Source organism: Taudactylus pleione, unplaced genomic scaffold (genome assembly GCF_031769625.1).
Source record: "Taudactylus pleione unplaced genomic scaffold, aTauple2 ptg000181l, whole genome shotgun sequence".
NCBI classification, from domain to species: Eukaryota; Metazoa; Chordata; class Amphibia; order Anura; family Myobatrachidae; genus Taudactylus; species Taudactylus pleione.
Window position 1 is genome coordinate 9,976,721 of NW_028284583.1, and position 17,811 is coordinate 9,994,531.

Here is a 17,811-nt window from a genome sequence, read left to right on the forward strand (position 1 = left end):
ATATATATATATATATATATATATATATATATATGCGCAAGAACAGTCCAAAAACAGGAGAATTTCAAATAAAAATTGAAGTACACAAAAGACAATGATCTACACAAGGGAGATGAGATGGGGAGAGGGATAGAAGTATGGTGGCTTCTCTGGTAGAGGCCAATGGGGTGGAGGAACTTGAATGTGTGGAGCAACATCTTTGGGGCGAGGGCAGATGTTTATGGGAGAGCACTCCCATAGGATACGTGTGCAGCAAAGGTGGAGTGTGGTCCATGGATTCACACCACCTTTTCCAAATCTGTGCCTTTACATATTGAGACATAATTAACAATTATCTTGTCCTTACCATGTCCTAAACTATTATGAATGTAAGGTCATCTGGCAAATAGCGGACAACAGATATCAATATTATTTATGGTCATTTAACCAAGACCCTTCTAATCAGCGGAACATATTTATCGTAATTTTGTGCTATCACTTCTATATAATAGCAGGACGAGATAACATGATGTCTACGAGAAAAAACATCTGCACTAATCTCAGAAAAGCCATTGTCACTGCTCACTGTCTGGGAAGGATTACAGGCAAACTTCTAAACAATATGAACTATCATTGAACAGTGATTACAAAGATTATTTATAAATGGAGAACACAGGAGACAAAAGTCAATATTCCTAGGAGTGGGGATCCCAACAATTAAATCAAAGACCAATCCATATGATGTTCACAGAAACTGCAAAGAAACTAGATAAATTAAATCCAAGGAGCAATGTAAACACCTGTCAGGTCCAAGAGACCCTGCAGCAGATCCGAAAAAACCTCCTGTGCAGGTTTAAAGGTACAAATAATAATAAATGATAATGATCCGCGCTGGATATCTATGTAGAAATTGTATGATATCTAACATATATTATAGAGCCATATTAGGAGGTCACACATATTTAATATCCAAAATTACTTACACAGTAAAATACACAGTGTTATCCGTAATCTAAACTTATAGAATAAACATGGTATGAAAGGAAGGAAGGGTAGAAGAAAACCATAAATGATACATATATGAACAGTAAAATAAAAAGACTTAAGCTGGGCATACACGGCCAGATAAAAATGCCTGTCAGATCAACAGACATTTTATCTGGCCGGCTGCCAGCCGCAGATGTCTGCGACATACACTGAAATTTCTCTCACAGTGTATAAGCCCCTACATCTGCGCTCCGCCCCTGGGGGAGAAGATATTTCCCTGTTCTTTCCATGGGAAGGAACACAGGAAATGTCTGTCTGTCGGCCGCGGCTGGGCATACACTGCCCGATGCGGCCGACAGATTACCTCTAAATATCGCATCAGATGGGCATGGTGGACAATCCGGCATGCCCGAGCGAGCAATATTTAACCCTCGGTCGCCTCCCCACACGCTACAATTATCGGGGCGTTCCGCGGATATCGGGCGGATCGGCCCGATAATTGTAGCGTGTATGGCCAGCTTTAGAAAACCTTCTAACGTAAAAAAAATTGTAGCAAATTGAAAGCTAAAAAAGAAATCAATCCAAGATGTTGCAATACGTAGCGGTCAATTCTAACTGAAAAAGCTTTCTGTTTAAAAGTATCAATGTGATCCCCACAATGAAGGATTCACTGTAGAAATATAGCAGTCAGTACATAAAGTCAGAGTGTAGCCCGAGTAATCCTGAAAACATGCAGTGTATGCCAAAAAATGGATTATGCAAGCAGGACTTAACTGAATCGTTGTTTAATAGGGAAAATTCCAACAGCCAGTACCAAGGACCTGGATATCCAATATGAGTACGCCAGCATTTATGTGTATATATATAAATTATATTATAATATATATATATATGTATATATATATATATATATATATATATATATTAGTCCTTCTTACGGTATAAACCGCTTGGTAAATGTGCCTGCTTCTAATGAAAATAAGGCAAGCGTGCACCACCTGGCGTTAGCCGTGTGCTCACTCACGTTACTGCGGTCTTGAAATGTCTGGACCCTACGTCCGAGCGTCCTTGGAATCTGCAATAGAGGTCCTACTGATGGATGGTTGCTAGTCCCTGGCCGGGTGAAAGCACGATGGGAGAGTTAATGCCGCTTAGTTCTTGCCGTGATAAGATGAACCAATGTGGGATCCTTAACGCGTTTCGTCACAACCCATGTGACTTTTTCAAAAGGTGTGATCCCTCAGTGTCCAGGGAGCTTATTTAAGCTCAGGACAGATTTAATCACAGGTGAAGTTGATAGACTAATTGTCATTAAAGGTAATCTTAATCAGCCACATTCTCTCTGTTGGACTGCTTGCAATAATATAAATAAAAAAGAACACTCGCTCATCAACTAGAGTATATTTCCTGCTTGATAGAGGATACAAGGAAAACCGTGTTTCATTTCCAAATACAATATAGCTTCAAAGAAAATGAGAAACATTATCAATCAGAATTTTCATAATCTTCAGACCGATAATACCCTGAAGACAGTTATATCTGATAAATCTACAGTAATATTTAGAAAATCAGACCCGCTGAAAGATCGGCTGGCTCCTAGCCTTTTCATAGACAAAAGTAGAGGAGAAGTCATCTCTGCGAATCCTTCTCTGGTATTGCTTACAAATAAACCAAAGGGGTGCTATAAATGTGTCTCTTCTTCTTGTATCACTTGTTCCTTTATTAAAAATAAAATGCAATCATTCTTATCATCCCAAGGTGATGAATCCTTTGCTATTAAATCTTATATTAATTGCAAAAAATTTATGTTGTTTATGTTATTATCTGTGATTGTATCCTTATGTATGTAGGTAGAACTAATCGGAGTTTAAAGGTGAAATTCCTTGAGCATAGGCGTCACATCCTGAAAGGCTACGCCATGCATGGACTCTCCAGACATTTTTTAGAACAACATAAAAAGAATCCACATGCACTCTCTCTTACAGGGATAGAATGGGTCAAACCCACGCCAAGAGGGGTGGATAGAAATAGGAAGTTATGCATCAGGGAAAATTATTGGATACACAAACTGGGAACCCTCGGCCCCGATGCACTCGATCCCTAGAATTTTTTCATCTCTAATTTCTACTATTCCATACCCCTCATTCCCTTATGAGAATCTGTGACTATATACCTTTTCTATACACTAACTGTCATTGTGGAATATACTGGACTTGTATTTTATTATTATGTTTTACTTGTATTCTTAAATACACATATATCATAATATATATGTTCCAATTGAACATTAGTCCTTTGAATGTCAACCATTAATGAATAAATACAACACAAAAGTATGCAGTCTGTATCCCTATTGCTATATGTATAGCTCTGCATAACACTCATAGCCACTTACACTATACCTCCCTAACTTTGTCTGGCTCTGGAAGCTAAGCAGTGTCAGACTAGGCTGGTGCCTGGATGGGAGACAATCTAGAAATCCTAGGCAGCATGTCTTAAATAGAATGATTATTTTATCATCTATATATAGATGTGTATGCCATTGTTATCTATGTTCCAACTGAACATTGTACCTATTCATTAAGGTTTATAGGACCAATTTAAAGGTATGCAGTTTGCATCGGGAAGCCGACTGTCTTATCCCGGCAAGGGTGAAATGCCGGGCGTCTAGATGTAGACGCCCGCATTTCCCCGACGCCGGGAGACCGGCGGCCGGAATCACAATCGTAGTGATGCCGGGCGCCGCGAGCGGACAGCTGCGGGGGGGGAGGTTAGGTTTAGGGCTACCGGGGGGGGACTTAGGGTTAGGCAGCGGTGAAGGGGGTGGTTACGGTTAGGCACTTAGAGGAGTGATTAGGGTTAGACACTTGGGGGGGAAGTTAGGGTTAGGCACCCCTAAGGAGGGTTAGGGGGGTTAGGTTAGTCTATACTTACCTATCCACGATCGGGATTTCCAGCGCTGTCGGGTTTCCGCTGCTTCGAACTCTGCTCCTGTCGGGCTGCCGCTGACGGGAATCGAAACCCATTCCGTTTCATACCCATTCCGTTTGCATCCCTATGATTATATGCATAGTTCTGTTTAACATTCACAACCACATCACACTAGACTTGTTCAACTCTTGAAGCTGTGCAGGGTCAGGCCTGGCCAATGTTTGGATGGGACACCGTCTTAAACAGAATTATTATTTTATTATTCTCCTTTATTTCTTATATAAATACTAAACATTTGTTGTATAGTGCATTTTTCTTTGCACTTTATATGATCCAGTGCTTTATGCATATTATGATCATCTTTATTTCAAGTGTATTTATACCGCTGTGCATTGATAAAGATGAGCCTATTGTACATGTATATAATATTATGCCTAGGTATATATCACTTTACATACATATTAAATAATGTCTATATAAACCTAAAGTTTATTTTTTATTTATTTTTTGTTATTGTTAAAACAGATTAGATTATATTTATGCTCTTAGATTTATATGATAATATGGTTGTTTTTATTTCCTCCTGTTCTTTTTTTCAGATTTATATTTTTACATTTAGTCATATATTTTTTATTAACAGAGGATACAAGGAAATCCGTATATCAAGCAGGAAATATACTCTAGTTGATGAGCGAGTGTTCTTTTTTATTTATACTATTGCAAGCAGTCCAACAGAGAGAGTGTGGCTGATTAAGATTACCTTTAATGACGATTACTCTATCAACTTCACCTGTGATTAAATCTGGCCTGAGCTTAAATAAGCTCCCTGGACACTGAGGGATCACACCTTTTGAAAAAGTCACGTGGGTAGTGACGAAACGCGTTAAGGATCCCACATCTATTCATCTGATCACGGCAAGAACTAAGCGGCATTAACTCTCCCATCGTGCTTTCACCCGGCCGGGGACTAGCAACCATCCATCAGTAGGACCTCTATTGCAGATTCCGAGGACGCTCGGATGGAGGGTCCAGACATTTCAAGACCGCAGTAATACAAGTTAGCACATGGCTAACGCCAGGTGGTGCACGCTTGCCTTATTTTCATTAGAAGCAGGCACATTAACCAAGCGGTTTATACCGTAAGAAGGGCTATATATATGCATGCTGGCATACTCATATTGGATATCCAAGTCCTTGGTACTGACTGTTGGGAATTTCCCTATTAAACAATGATTCAGTTAAGTCCTGCTTGCATAATCCATTTATTGGCATACACTGCATGTTTTCAGGATTACCCAAGCTACACTCTATGACTTTATGTGCTGACTGCTATATTTTTACAGTGAATCCTTCATTGTGGGGTCACATTGAAAAAACCTGTTTAAAAGTATCAATTAGAATTGACTGCTACGTATTGCAACATCTTGGATTGATTTGTTTTTCTTTTTTAGCTTTCAATTTGTTATAATTTTTTTACATTAGAGGGCCTTCTAAGTCTTTTATTGTACTGTTCATATATATGTATCATTTATGGTTTTCTTCTACCCTTCCTTCCTTTCATACCATGTTTATTCTAGAAGTTTTAGATTAGGGATAACACGGTGTATTTTACTGTTTAAGTAATTTTGGATATTAAATATGTATGACCTCCTAATATGGCTCTATAATATATGTTAGATATCATACAATTTCTACATAGATACCCAGCACGGATCATTATCATTTATTAGAAACTGCAAAGAACCCGGAAGCTACACATTAGGATCTACACTGCATATATTAAAGTTCACGACTCTACCATCAGGAAAATACTGGACAAGTAGGGCCTCCATGGAAGCAAAATCAAAATAAATACAAACATAAAACAAACACCACAGAATGCCTAAAGCTGGGTACACACTATACGATGAGTGACCCAGCAACAGTGCAATGCTATGTAACGCTCCGTACAAACTGCACGACCCAGTATACTACAGCGCAATGTGTCGCTACATGCTGCATGTGACTGCACTGTGGCGTTCATTGCATACTCTCATCTGTCATGCTTACACACCATTACAAGTGTACAATATATCATTCTGATCCGCATCGGGACGATATATATCATATAGTGTGTGCCCGGCTTTAGGTTCGCAAAGTTTAGAATCAATGAAACACAAGATTTTTTGACCTCTGGACAGAAGAGACCAAAATATGATTTTGTGAAGACTAAACACAATGTGCTACCACAAACACCTTGTACCAGCAGTCAAGCATGGTGATGATTCGAAGCAGTATTGCAGCAACAGGACCTGGTAGTCTTGTAATCCCAGAGGCCACCACCGTCATATCAAAGGATTCTATAGGAAACAGTGTGGCCATCTGTCCCACACCTGCAGTTCATTACAAATCGGATCGTGCAACAAGACAAATTATCCTAAGCACACCAGCAAGCCTATAGCTGAAAAAGAAAATAATCAAGGTCTCACTGAGATGATGACGGAAGACCTTCAGAGAGCTGAATATAAACAAATGCCTTTGTCACTGAACTTACAAAAACGTAGACCAAAATGACTGGTCAATTAATTGCTGTCATTTGTTATAATATTAGATTTCCCAAATTGTAGGATTTGTGAGGACTAGATTTTGAATTATGTCTTTATATGCAAAAACAAAGATGTGAAAAGGGGTGTTGTTTTTTTTTACCATGACTTTATGCTTTACTTATTCTCTGCTTAGAGACTCATATTCTTATCTGCTACAGTATACATATTCTATATGGCTTAAGCGCATTGTAGAAAAACTATATCTATACAAACAGATTATACATATGTACACACCACCCAGGGCAGGGAAAGATCTGCACCAACACAGTTTTGTGAACAAAAAGAAAGATACAGTGTACATGACACATGGCCCTACTAAAGGCCAGAGGTCACCATGGGACCAGCAAGCAGCTCGGTAATGCACTGCCCCATCATCAGGGTGTATTCTCTAGTCCCCTTGCGGACCGCAGCGTGTTGAGCTCTGGATTATTATACCATGAAAAAAATGGAGCAAGAGTAATACCCATTATGTACAAATAATTACACTCACAGTTCAGTAGGTATCTCCGGGTTATGAATGCCCACAGGATGGGGGGATCCCCTAAGAAGTTGCGATCATATAGACTGGACACCTGCGGGCACAGATGAGTGTGAAAAAGCAGTACTTTCATATGCAAATAATCAAAACTATTTACATATTAAATACAATATTTTAGAATTTTCTAAACAGAACCCACTAGACTGGCTAATCGGTTATTCGGTGCTGCTCACAATGACAAAGCAAAAATGCCAGTCTAGTATGCAGCGTTTAGTGAGCAGATACACACAAATGATCCAATTACTACATTATTGCTTTTCCCACTTGAGTTAAGGCCTCAGAATTCCCTGATCACTCTGTTTTTCCCCATGGGCAGGACAGGAGAAACATCATCCAAATGGATTTTGATCATTCTTTTTAATCAATACTAAATGAATCCAATATTACCATTCACGTAAATACATGTATTGCGTTTACTAGTCTAGCAAGTAAACTGTTCTATGCTCCCAATTCTGCATGAGGCCCATAATGCACTGCAAAGTAAAGAGGAGCAAATTGGCACCTTGTGTAAACGGAATCAGTATTATTTACTGTCGGCCGCATGGCTCAAATCCCGACAGCGGAAGCCCGGCAGTGAAGATCCCGACAGGTGAATATTTTTTCTATTTACTAAGATAACCTCCCCCCCAAGTGCCTAACCCTAACCCCCCTCTAAGTGCCTAATCCTAACCTTCTCCCGAGGGTGCCTAACCCCCCTTCCCCTAGCCTAACCTCCGGGGGGGCTGCCTAACCCAAAGTCCCCCTGGGAGCTCCTAACCTAACCCCCCTCCCCCCCCCACGGCTGTCTGCACCCGGCTTGCCTTCGATCGGTAAGCCGGGTGTCGGGCTCCCAGTGTAGGTCTAATGACAGGCGTCGGGATTTCGACGCCGGTCACTAGACACTTGCCGGAATTAGACAGTCGAGATGCAGACGGTTGGCATTTAGACCGTCGGCATTCCGACTGCATCCCGTGTAAACCATGGTGCACTGCAGGGGGGCACATTTATAATGAGCATACAGATTTAGGGGCGCATTTATCAATCACATTTGCAAAGTGATGTGGAAGCGATATTAGCACCCAAAATCGCATTACAGGATGTTATTATACCACCCAGATTTATTAAATATCACATGCAGGGACAGAGGCTCCATTGCGATGTGCTCAGAGTGAAGAGACCGCATCAACAGTCTCTTCTCTCCTGTGCATGTGCGGAGGAACCCTCTACCGGGAACTTTTATGAAGTGTAGCTCAATTCTAAATATCTGTGTAAAAACGGAGTTGATTAGTAGTGCTCCTGCTTGTTGTGTAAGAGCAGGAAGCACAGGAGCGATGTGAACTGTTCAGCCATTATCAGCTACTGAAGAGTTTAAATAAAGTTTTCCTGTTACAATTTTGCATGTTTATTTTTTAAATTAATATTTCTTCTAATCCATTTTAACTACCATTGTAGACAGGACACAATCTCTAAAGCAAGTCTCAATGTATTCTTATATTACTTTCAAGTCAATGCTAATAATCATGCAGTTCTACTCACATAATGCAATTACCCTACACACATCACTGGACCTTACACTGTGAATACACACACGATCCATGCAAATGCCACCTTCTCCGACATTCTACACTGTCTACTCCTCAAATAACTAATTTCTAACCTGGATTTTTCCTAAGCATGTTTACATTTCAAGCATCTACACTGGAGTTCAATAAAATACTGTAACCAAGGGGCACATTTACCATCAGATAACTATGTATTTTATCATCAATTCCTCTAATTATGTAAAATTATATTGTATATATAGTGATATGACTGATATCTACTGGTTACATTTCAGTTCCGATCCTGGCTGCCGTCTTGTCTATATAACTGTACACCATTTAAGGATGGCGTACTGGCCCCAATTATATCTACATTGCACCTTGCGAAGGAGAGGGATCTTTTCAGATAACTCTACGCTGATGTACCAGCTCCTCTGCCCCTCCTTCCTTACACGGCACCCAACTGGCTGAAGCAGTTTCAGTCATCTATCGCTGCACTGGGATTTACAAGCAAGCTCACAGTACTTTGTAGGTTACTGCTACAGTTAATTATTTTTAATTATCAGGCAACTGTCATAAATGTAACTGTCATAAGTGTATATAAGACACCAAAATGATTGTTACTAAACAATTGCTAAACAACTGCAGTTACTAATAATAAAAAAGTATAGCCGATTACTGTTGTACTGTTTAAAAATATCCAATATATATCTTGCTAACAAAATATATACTAGTTTCATGTGCAATTGCTCCATTCATGTGTGTCCGACTCAGTCTGTATCTTCAATGCCAGGTCGGGACACAGGGGGTCATGCAGACCCGCTCGCGAGCGCAGGACGTTCGCAAATATGTTACCCCAATGCGCATGCGCACGACGGAGGGAGCTCCGTCGTGCGCATGCGCGAGACCCGGACAGCGACAGCCAAGCTGTCGCTCCGGGTCTCGCACCAAAGGGGGCATGCTGTCGATGGTGACTGACAGCACGCCCCTTTTGGTGGGCGTGCCGGGGGCATGGCTGCCAGACGGAGGCGTTCCCATGGGAACGCCTACCGCCTGGGTCCGGCCCCACTGACATAACTAGTGATGTCAGTGGGAGTGATTTTGGCTGATTCAGAGCGAGCGCACTGGTCAGAGCGTCCGGCTCTGAATCAGGCCCACAGTGCACAAGCAGGATGAAAAAGGAGCATACACAGATACAACAAAAGCCGCAAACAACAGTGGAGATGCAGATAGGTATGTACAAAGCCCCTAGCTGTAATAGGAAAATAATAATTCCTTTCTCCAGCAGAGCAGCACATCCTGTGGGCCTATTTTGATGGGGGGGCTTGGAGCTGCAGATCCACATGCCCAATGTTAATTCAGCCCTGCCAGCAGACACTAACACCAAATTATGTTTCTGTACAAAGCCCCTAACTGTGACTGCCTTGAACTGAAAAACAGCGGCCACAGTTATACCCCTTTTACACCGGAGCTAAAACCCGGGTTTTTGAAGGGTTAACCCGGGCAGCTCCCTGGTGTAAAAGGGGAGAGAGTTGGATCGCCGGGTCGAGTGACCCGGCAATCCAACCCAGGCAACTAGCAGGGTTTAACACGGGCGTAGCCCGTGAAACCCTGCTGTGAGAACAGCGCACTCCGGGTCACGATGACCTGGAGTGCGCTGCTAGCCAGCCGATTGGTCCGGCTTCAGTGGCGCTTGGAGATGACGTCATCTCCAAGCGACCAGTTTCACTCCGCAAAAGCCGGGTCTATGCAGACCCGACTGCGGTGTGAGCGGCGCTGACTCGGGAATATCCCGAGTCGGTGCCGGCAAAATTCCGGGTCTGATCCAGATAGGAACTTTGTTCCAACTCCGGGTCAGACCCGGAATTTAGGTGGAAAAAGGGTATTAGTAGCTTCTGGCCTCCAATGTATAGGAGGGAGAACGAGTAGACATCTGCTGGTACTTGCCAGCCACCAGAGGTCTGTAGAGTTGCTAGTTGCAAAAGTTGTACAGGTGGGTAATTTGTCTGTGTGATTTAGGGAGGAATTCAATTGTCGGTGAAGAGTGCGAAATGCTGCTGCGTTTCAACGCCGGCAACAGCAGCCCATCTCGCACCCTTCGCCTGGCCGAATGCCGATTCGGACAAAAAAGTGCTTGCTACACTAAGGGCAGCGAGCACTTTTGTTACAAAATTCTGCTGCAGTAACGTGCAAAGCCAGACCAAGGTGACCCAGCATATGCAAGTTCCAATACTAGTATATTATAATCTCTGTAGCCTCCCCCCCCTTCTCTCCAGCTGTCCGTGGCTGCTAGGGATAGCAGAAGAGAGGTCCTGCACCCCACTCTCACGCCTTGAGGACAAGCGGGAAGAGAGATCTGTGAGATATACAGATGGGGGACAGAAATGAGAGAGACATGGGGAATGGGACAGGGATGAGAGAGAGACCCAGATGGGGGATAGAGATGAGAGTGAAAGATGAGAGGGGAGAGGAATTGAGGAGATATACAGATGGGGGGACAGAGATGAGGCAAGACAAAGGTTAAGAGATATGTGAGCGGCAGAGTTGAGATGGAGACACATAATTGTGAGACAAGTCGTGAGGGGGGACACTGATGAGAGAGAGAGAGAGAGAGGGAGAGGGATGAATGGGAAGGAGATAGAAGTGAGATAAAGATATGTAGATGGGGGACAGAGATGTGAGAGGACAGAAAGGAGAGACAAGGGGGGGGGGGCACTAGTGTGTCTGTGTGTGTGTGTGTATGTGTATATATATATATATATATATATTATATACATATACACACACATACACTGGATGGATGGATCTGGGAAAAAAAAACATCTTTCAATGACACATAGGTCTATTGTATTAAAGAGTCACGCCTCAGTCCCTGGTGTTTATACAAGAGACATGATTAGCAGTAATGTGTTGCGTTGTATTCGCTAACATCACCATGCTTAGCCAATCGGTGACTCCACAAGTGTGAAACAAGTCTTAATAGACATTGTATACTGGGACCTGTAGTTCTACAGCAGACGAAAACCACATAGTAGTGAAACCAGCAAGAACGGTGTTTGTAAGCGGCCTCATCATGCCCACCCGCCCAGTTAGTATAAGTATAAATGTCCAAGCTTATCTTTGAAGGTGCCAGTTTTATATATAGTGTACTCGAAAGGCGGCCATATTTGATCCTGGCGGCATCATGTATACGTCTATATCTCGCGCCTGACAACATACTAAATACATCATATCTCACTACTGGGAACCCTGGCACATTTGTTCTGTAAGCTGGAGGCAGAGTGACAGGCTCAGCGTGTGATGAAGGAACCAATGCACGTACATGACACACATACCCCGTACTTCTGCCAGCCTCGGAGCGGTGCAGTGAAAATCACGTGACAGCCTGCGGGCCGGCGCTGGTCTATGACAAGACGAAGCAGCGACCAATCAGAGCTGGTTTCTGTCGCGCAGCTGTAAGGACGGAGATCCCGCGGGAGCGCGCAGCATAGTGACTGCCTGGGTTACTACACGCCAGGAGCGCTCATCGTAGTCAGTCTCTATTGGAGCTGCTGGACAGTGGTTGCCTCCTGCTGCTACCAGTCACTGCCATTCCCAGCGAGCGGAGGAGGGCTGAGCGCTAGCTCTCTGCATCTTATTCCCGGTACTGGACAGCCATATCATGGGTTGTTGCAGACCCTCCGACATGACCCGTTCCATTAGGTACAAAATGCTCTGCTCCTGGACTTCCCACCTAATGTATGATTGCCGTCACCTGTGTGAAACACCTGTCTCATCAATTACCTAGTTCAACACAGGTGACGGCAATCATACAATAGGTGGGAAGTCCAGGAGCAGAGCATTTTGTACCGGGTGGAACGGGTCATGTAGGAGGGTAGGGTTGTTGCAGGGAACTGCAAATGTAACGAGGGAGATGCGGGAGATACATCTAGTGAGCACCTGTTGCGTGTCTCGGGCATGTATGCATAGCACTCTTATGTCACATAAGTTTTGCATGTTTAATGCATGCGTTTAATTTACTAGATGTTAACCGTCCATCTCTAAATTATGTTACTAGATATGTTCTGATGGGACCCCATTAGGTGTGCCTGAGTCGTAACTAGACTTTTTGGTACCCGTTGCCATATATAAAGCATTAGCCCCCCCCCCCCCACACTTTTTTTAAATAGGGACATAAGATATGGCCCTTTTTCAGGTGCACTGGCCCCATGGGGAAGGGCCAGGGAAGAGATAGGGGAGCACAGGAGATGTTGGGGATAATAGAAGAGGAAGCTACAAGTGAGATTGATAATAACCTGGAAAACTGACAGGCGTAACAGCACCCTTTCCCTGCGGTGCCCTGTGCTATGGCACTGGTCACACCACCCTAGTTATGGCCCTAAGCTGTGCCACTCTGATATATGCTGTGATACACAGAATTTTACCTAATCTATAGCACTGCATTCCCTAGCTACTTAGTACATCCCCTCCCCATATCACTACATCCCCTAGCCACAGCATTACAGTACATTCCCTAGCCACAGCACTATATCCACTAACCAATTCAATAATGTTAGCATTTAAATCCCATCATAACTGCATGTTACTGCATCTGTTTTTCTAAAGTAATTTTCTCTTACTGTAGCTGATGGTTAGTTAGCCGTGTATTAGAATGACATTTGATTTACTTTATTGGGCATCATTATGTTAATGGTTGTGTACTAAATAGTTGCTATGTATAATGGATTCATAAGGATTGATTGACACTGAAAAAAAAGTATCTATCAGAATGTTTGCAATAGTTAAACAGTGTTGGTTTAGATAGCTTTTATGTAACAGACACATTACTCCAGACCATAATTTAAGGGTGTAAAATATTCACCCTTTCTAGTGACAGAGATAAACCCTTTGCAGAAATGGATAGCAACACATTTTAGAGCCCTAATTTAGGTCAAACTTGAGCACAGTTCCCGGTGCTGTTACTATATATTGATAACTGTCAATGCCTGCTGCAAGAAATTAAGGTCTAGTTGAGACCCTAGAGATATATATCTCAAACAAACGATAGGAAACAATGATTACTGCGCTTGGTATTGATATTTGGTAGTTAAATAAAAAACTGTTTGCTCTCTATTACTAAACAGGAGGCTTTGTTTAGAAAATACCATTCAATGGTTAAATAATTGAAACAAACAATTAAAATCTAAAAATAATTAATACACATACATAGCAACATTGAAAAATTGCACGTTCAAATATGGAATGGGATTGTTTAGCCAACGGTTCAAATCACGACGTGAGGCTGAAAGGAGGAAATCCCGACAGCAGAGGTAAGTAACGCTAACCCTCCCCTCTTCCCCCAATCCTCCTTTAGGGGTGCCTAACTCTAACCTCCCCCGCTAGTGTCTAACCTCCCCCCCAGGGGTGCCTAAACCTAACCCCCCCTTCCCTAAACCTAACCACCACCCGGGGGTGCCTAACCCTCCCGTGGGGGTCTCTAACCCTAAGTCCCCCCGGGAACCCCTAACCTAACCCTCCAAACCCCCGTGGCTAAGAGTACGGGCACACTGACTTACCTTGTTTGGTCCCGCGTTGACATGGATTCCGGCGTCGGCATTATGACAGGCGTCTGTATCTCGACGCCAGTTATAAATCCTTAGCCGGCATTCTGGCATTGTGCGTGTGCACAAACTAGCAATTGTGATGGGAAATGCGTTTACAGAGGGCTACGCAGACCCAAAGCACATTGATTGACCTGAAGCGCCGTTTGGGGGGGGGGGGGGGCAGTGTGGTCAGGCGTGCGTTGCAACGATATTGCAGGGGGTGTGCATAAATGATCCAGCTTGAGGTCTCATAGCGTGTGCTGAAGTTAGTAATTCCTGAGTGAGGTCTGACTTGCCTTAACTGTGATGTTATGGATTATTTCAGTATATTGCCCAGTGACGACTGTTGCAGAACCTCTTTGGAAACAACCAGACAGAGCAGCATGAGTGATGAGGCTCTATTCCATGAGTTTGTGTGAGAAAATATACAACCTATATAAAATAAGGAGCCAGCCCTCAGTTCTCTCACTGGTTCCCTCTGGGACTTTTACCACCTCACACATTTTCCTCCTTTGCAACAGGCACAGCACAAGCCCCTCAGTGCTCTGCTCAGTGATGGATACTCCTCCCTCCCCAGCCACACAATGAGCTGTCTCCAGCAATGCTAGCACCACTTTCTCTTCCGCCACCTGCACTGGGAGAACAGGCAATGTCTGCAGCCTGGGTACCTGCTCCTGCCAGCACGACATGAAATAGCGGTGCAGCGCCGGAGACATTTCAAACATGGCGCCGGCAGCAGGCTATCAGGAGCGGCCACTCCTGATTGGCTGCCATTTTGCAAGCTGTGATTGGCACAGGGCTGGCGCCATTTTTGAAATGCGCTGGAGCACTGCTGACTTCATGGAATATCGTGGAACTGGGCTAATGGGTGGTCCTGTGCACCCCTGGATCACCTCCCAGTTTCGCCTATGCGTCCGGGTACACATCACATAGTGTGTACCCAGCATTACACATAATAATTGGATATCCCCACCCTCTCCCCTCACACCCTGTGTCACAAAGGACAGACAATATTTCATGCTCTTGAATCTAGATGGCAGAGAAGTGACTGCACATCTTATGACCATATGTTGCTGCTGGGTGTGACTCAAGTTCCTTTATCTTTACCAGACAAATTTGCTTAGTCAGCCCTCAATTTGCTGAATAATTGATTTTAAGAGAGTGCAAACAAAGCAAAAGAACTGCATATGTGAGTGACAGTGTGTTACTTTTCTCACGTTTCTATAATCGCTAAATCTGCTTTATATAAAGCATGGGCAATACACTAAAACAATAATGTCCAGGTAAGCTGCTGTGAGTATCAGCCTGTAACAGCAACAACATTTCGTAAGTCCAAAATTAGTACTATGTAAGTTGTACACACAGCACAGAAACTTCCATACAAAGCAAGAGAGAGACAGGTCTTGAAGTGTATAAAAACAGTATCTGAAAAACTGTAGTCTTAAACCGATGTTTCAGATCTATCATCAAAAATCTTATCAGTTCTGTATTTAAGGTGGCCTGCAAAGTACATTTGGGAGCATCAGTTCTTAAGTGATTTCATAGAACACTGTATATCTAACCTCTGTACTATTGCACACAGTTTTAGCATGTTCCCACAAATAAGGAGGCACAGGGGCAGAAAAAGGTTGGACTTCGACAGGGGCGGCAGGGCAGGGCTGGCTGGACTGGGGGGGGGTGCACACGGGGGAAATGCTGCCGGCGCTGTGGAAAAGCTGGCACAGTGAAACGACGCCCGTGGCACGGCTGACTTCATAGAATATCGCTCAACAGGGCTAATGGGTGGTCCTGTACACCCCCGGACCAACCCCAGTTTCGCCTATGACTCTGTACGAACGGCATTGGGATGTATGTGCGGTGTAACAAACATTGCATATTTCTGCTAGTCCCAATTATGTGCTTCGATTTACTGACCTGTATTCATCACATTGTATTTACTATAATCCCCAACTGCCCTGCCTAAAATACATAAGTGTCCCTCTGCCACAGGGCACCTAGTGATGTCATAGGCAGCTGATGACGCCACAATTGTGAGGTGTGATAGGTATTAACAGGCAGCTGGATGGTTCCTGGGTTATATCTGATACTGTTGGACTAGTGCCAACACAGATATGGATCTCCCTCTTTTCTAAGCTAAGGATCTGGAGATAACATGAAGAAGAAGAAAAGTAACCATGTCACAGAAAATCAGATGACTGTCGCTCTGCGCATACGTCCATTTAATTGGACAGAGATTAAGAACAGCGCCCGATGCATAACACACCAGCTCGGACAGCAGACAGTGCTATTGCAGGACCCTGGTGAGGATCCTAATGATGTCCTGCGCTCAAAAAGGGCAAGAGAAAGAACATTTATGTTTAACGAAGTGTTCAATGAAGCAGCTACCCAGGAGCACGTGTATCATTCCACACTGAAGAACTTAGTGGGTGATATAATTACCGGCTACAATGCTGTCATATTTGCCTACGGTCCAACAGGCACGGAGAAGACATTTACTATGATGGGCAAGGATCGCGAGCCCGGAGTAGTAATTTGCACCCTGAAGGACATGTTTAAGGCCATTGAAGAGACTGGAAGGAGAGAGAACTTCATTGTGTCATTGTATTATGCTGAGATCTACAATGAAACTATCAGGGATCTGCTAAGACCGTCCTCTGGGTCTTTGGCCCTCAGAAGATCCCTAAGGCAATACCAAAATAGGAGGTATTGCTGAATTCTCCCCTAGCCGTCCTGAAGAGGCCATGGCTTTGCTGAAAAAAGGAAATTAAGCGGAGCTCTCAAGCAGCCACGGCCGCCAATAAGAATTCATCCCGCTCCCATGCAGTGTTACAGGTCACCGTAAAGCAGACGTGCAATGATGGAGTGTGCGCAGGCAGGCTGTACATTGTAGACCTGGCAGGATCAGAACGAGCAAGCCAGACTAAGAACAGCAGTCAGACCATGAAAGAAGGTGGTTACATCAACTGCTCCCTTCTCGCCCTTCGAAATTGCATCATGGCGCTACGTGAGAGACCAGGCAGCCATATCAACTATCGTGACAGCAAGTTGACCTGCCTGTTAAAGGGCGCACTGAGAGGCAATACCAGAATGGTGATGATCGCACACATCAGCCCTACGGACACTGCGTATAAAGACTCTCGCAGCACACTGATCTATGGGAGCAAGGCCAAGAACATCAAGACACAGGTGGAGAGGAACCATGTCTGTGTCCTCTCCAAGACCACTGAGGGCAGCAGAGGAAACAAAAAAGACATTCATCACCCAGAGCCCAACCATAAGAACAACGCGCACAGCGCCCGGGACAGTGATGTTATGAGCCGCACCACAGGTTCACGGCATAAATTGTCCCCCGTGGTCCCTATCCCAAAGACACAGCCAACTGAATTTGAGGTGGAGAGTAACCATGTATGTGTCCTCCACAAGACCCTGAGGGCGGCAGACAAATCAACGTGCAGCTGAAACTCTTCCTCAAGAGCCTTATCAGACACACCGCGGGACTGCTGTACTTATAAAAAAAATAATTACATAGAACCATATTCATTATGCAACTGCGACTTGACTATATTTTTGGTAATCAGCTAAAATAACAAAAATGATGTCAGGGTCCAAATATATATGGACCTTAAGTGTGTGTGTTTGTAAATATATATATTTTACACAGACATACGATGTAGGGGCGGCACTCCACG

At 43.7% G+C, this 17,811-nt stretch overlaps 2 protein-coding genes and 1 pseudogene across 3 annotated transcripts in view; 2 read left to right on the top strand and 1 right to left on the bottom strand.

The window, feature by feature from the left end:
- The window catches only part of COA1 (cytochrome c oxidase assembly factor 1), a 132,633-nt gene extending 120,664 nt beyond the window's left edge, over positions 1–11,969 (bottom strand). The window contains exons 1-2 of one of the 2 annotated variants that reach the window (XM_088476071.1): positions 11,876–11,969; positions 6,973–7,054 (exon numbers count right to left, since the gene is read on the bottom strand). The gene's annotated coding sequence lies outside the window, so the exon portion shown is untranslated. Of the gene's footprint in view, positions 1–6,972; positions 7,055–11,862 lie in introns of both variants that reach the window. The other variant, XM_088476072.1, reaches the window with a different exon arrangement.
- A 139-nt stretch (positions 11,970–12,108) lies between these two features.
- BLVRA (biliverdin reductase A) overlaps positions 12,109–17,811 on the top strand; it is a 30,924-nt gene continuing 25,221 nt past the window's right edge. Inside the window, exon 1 of the mRNA XM_088476074.1 lies at positions 12,109–12,183. The gene's annotated coding sequence lies outside the window, so the exon portion shown is untranslated. The remainder of the gene's footprint in view (positions 12,184–17,811) is intronic.
- On the top strand, positions 16,275–17,581 carry LOC148519843 (kinesin-like protein KIF19 pseudogene; annotated as a pseudogene).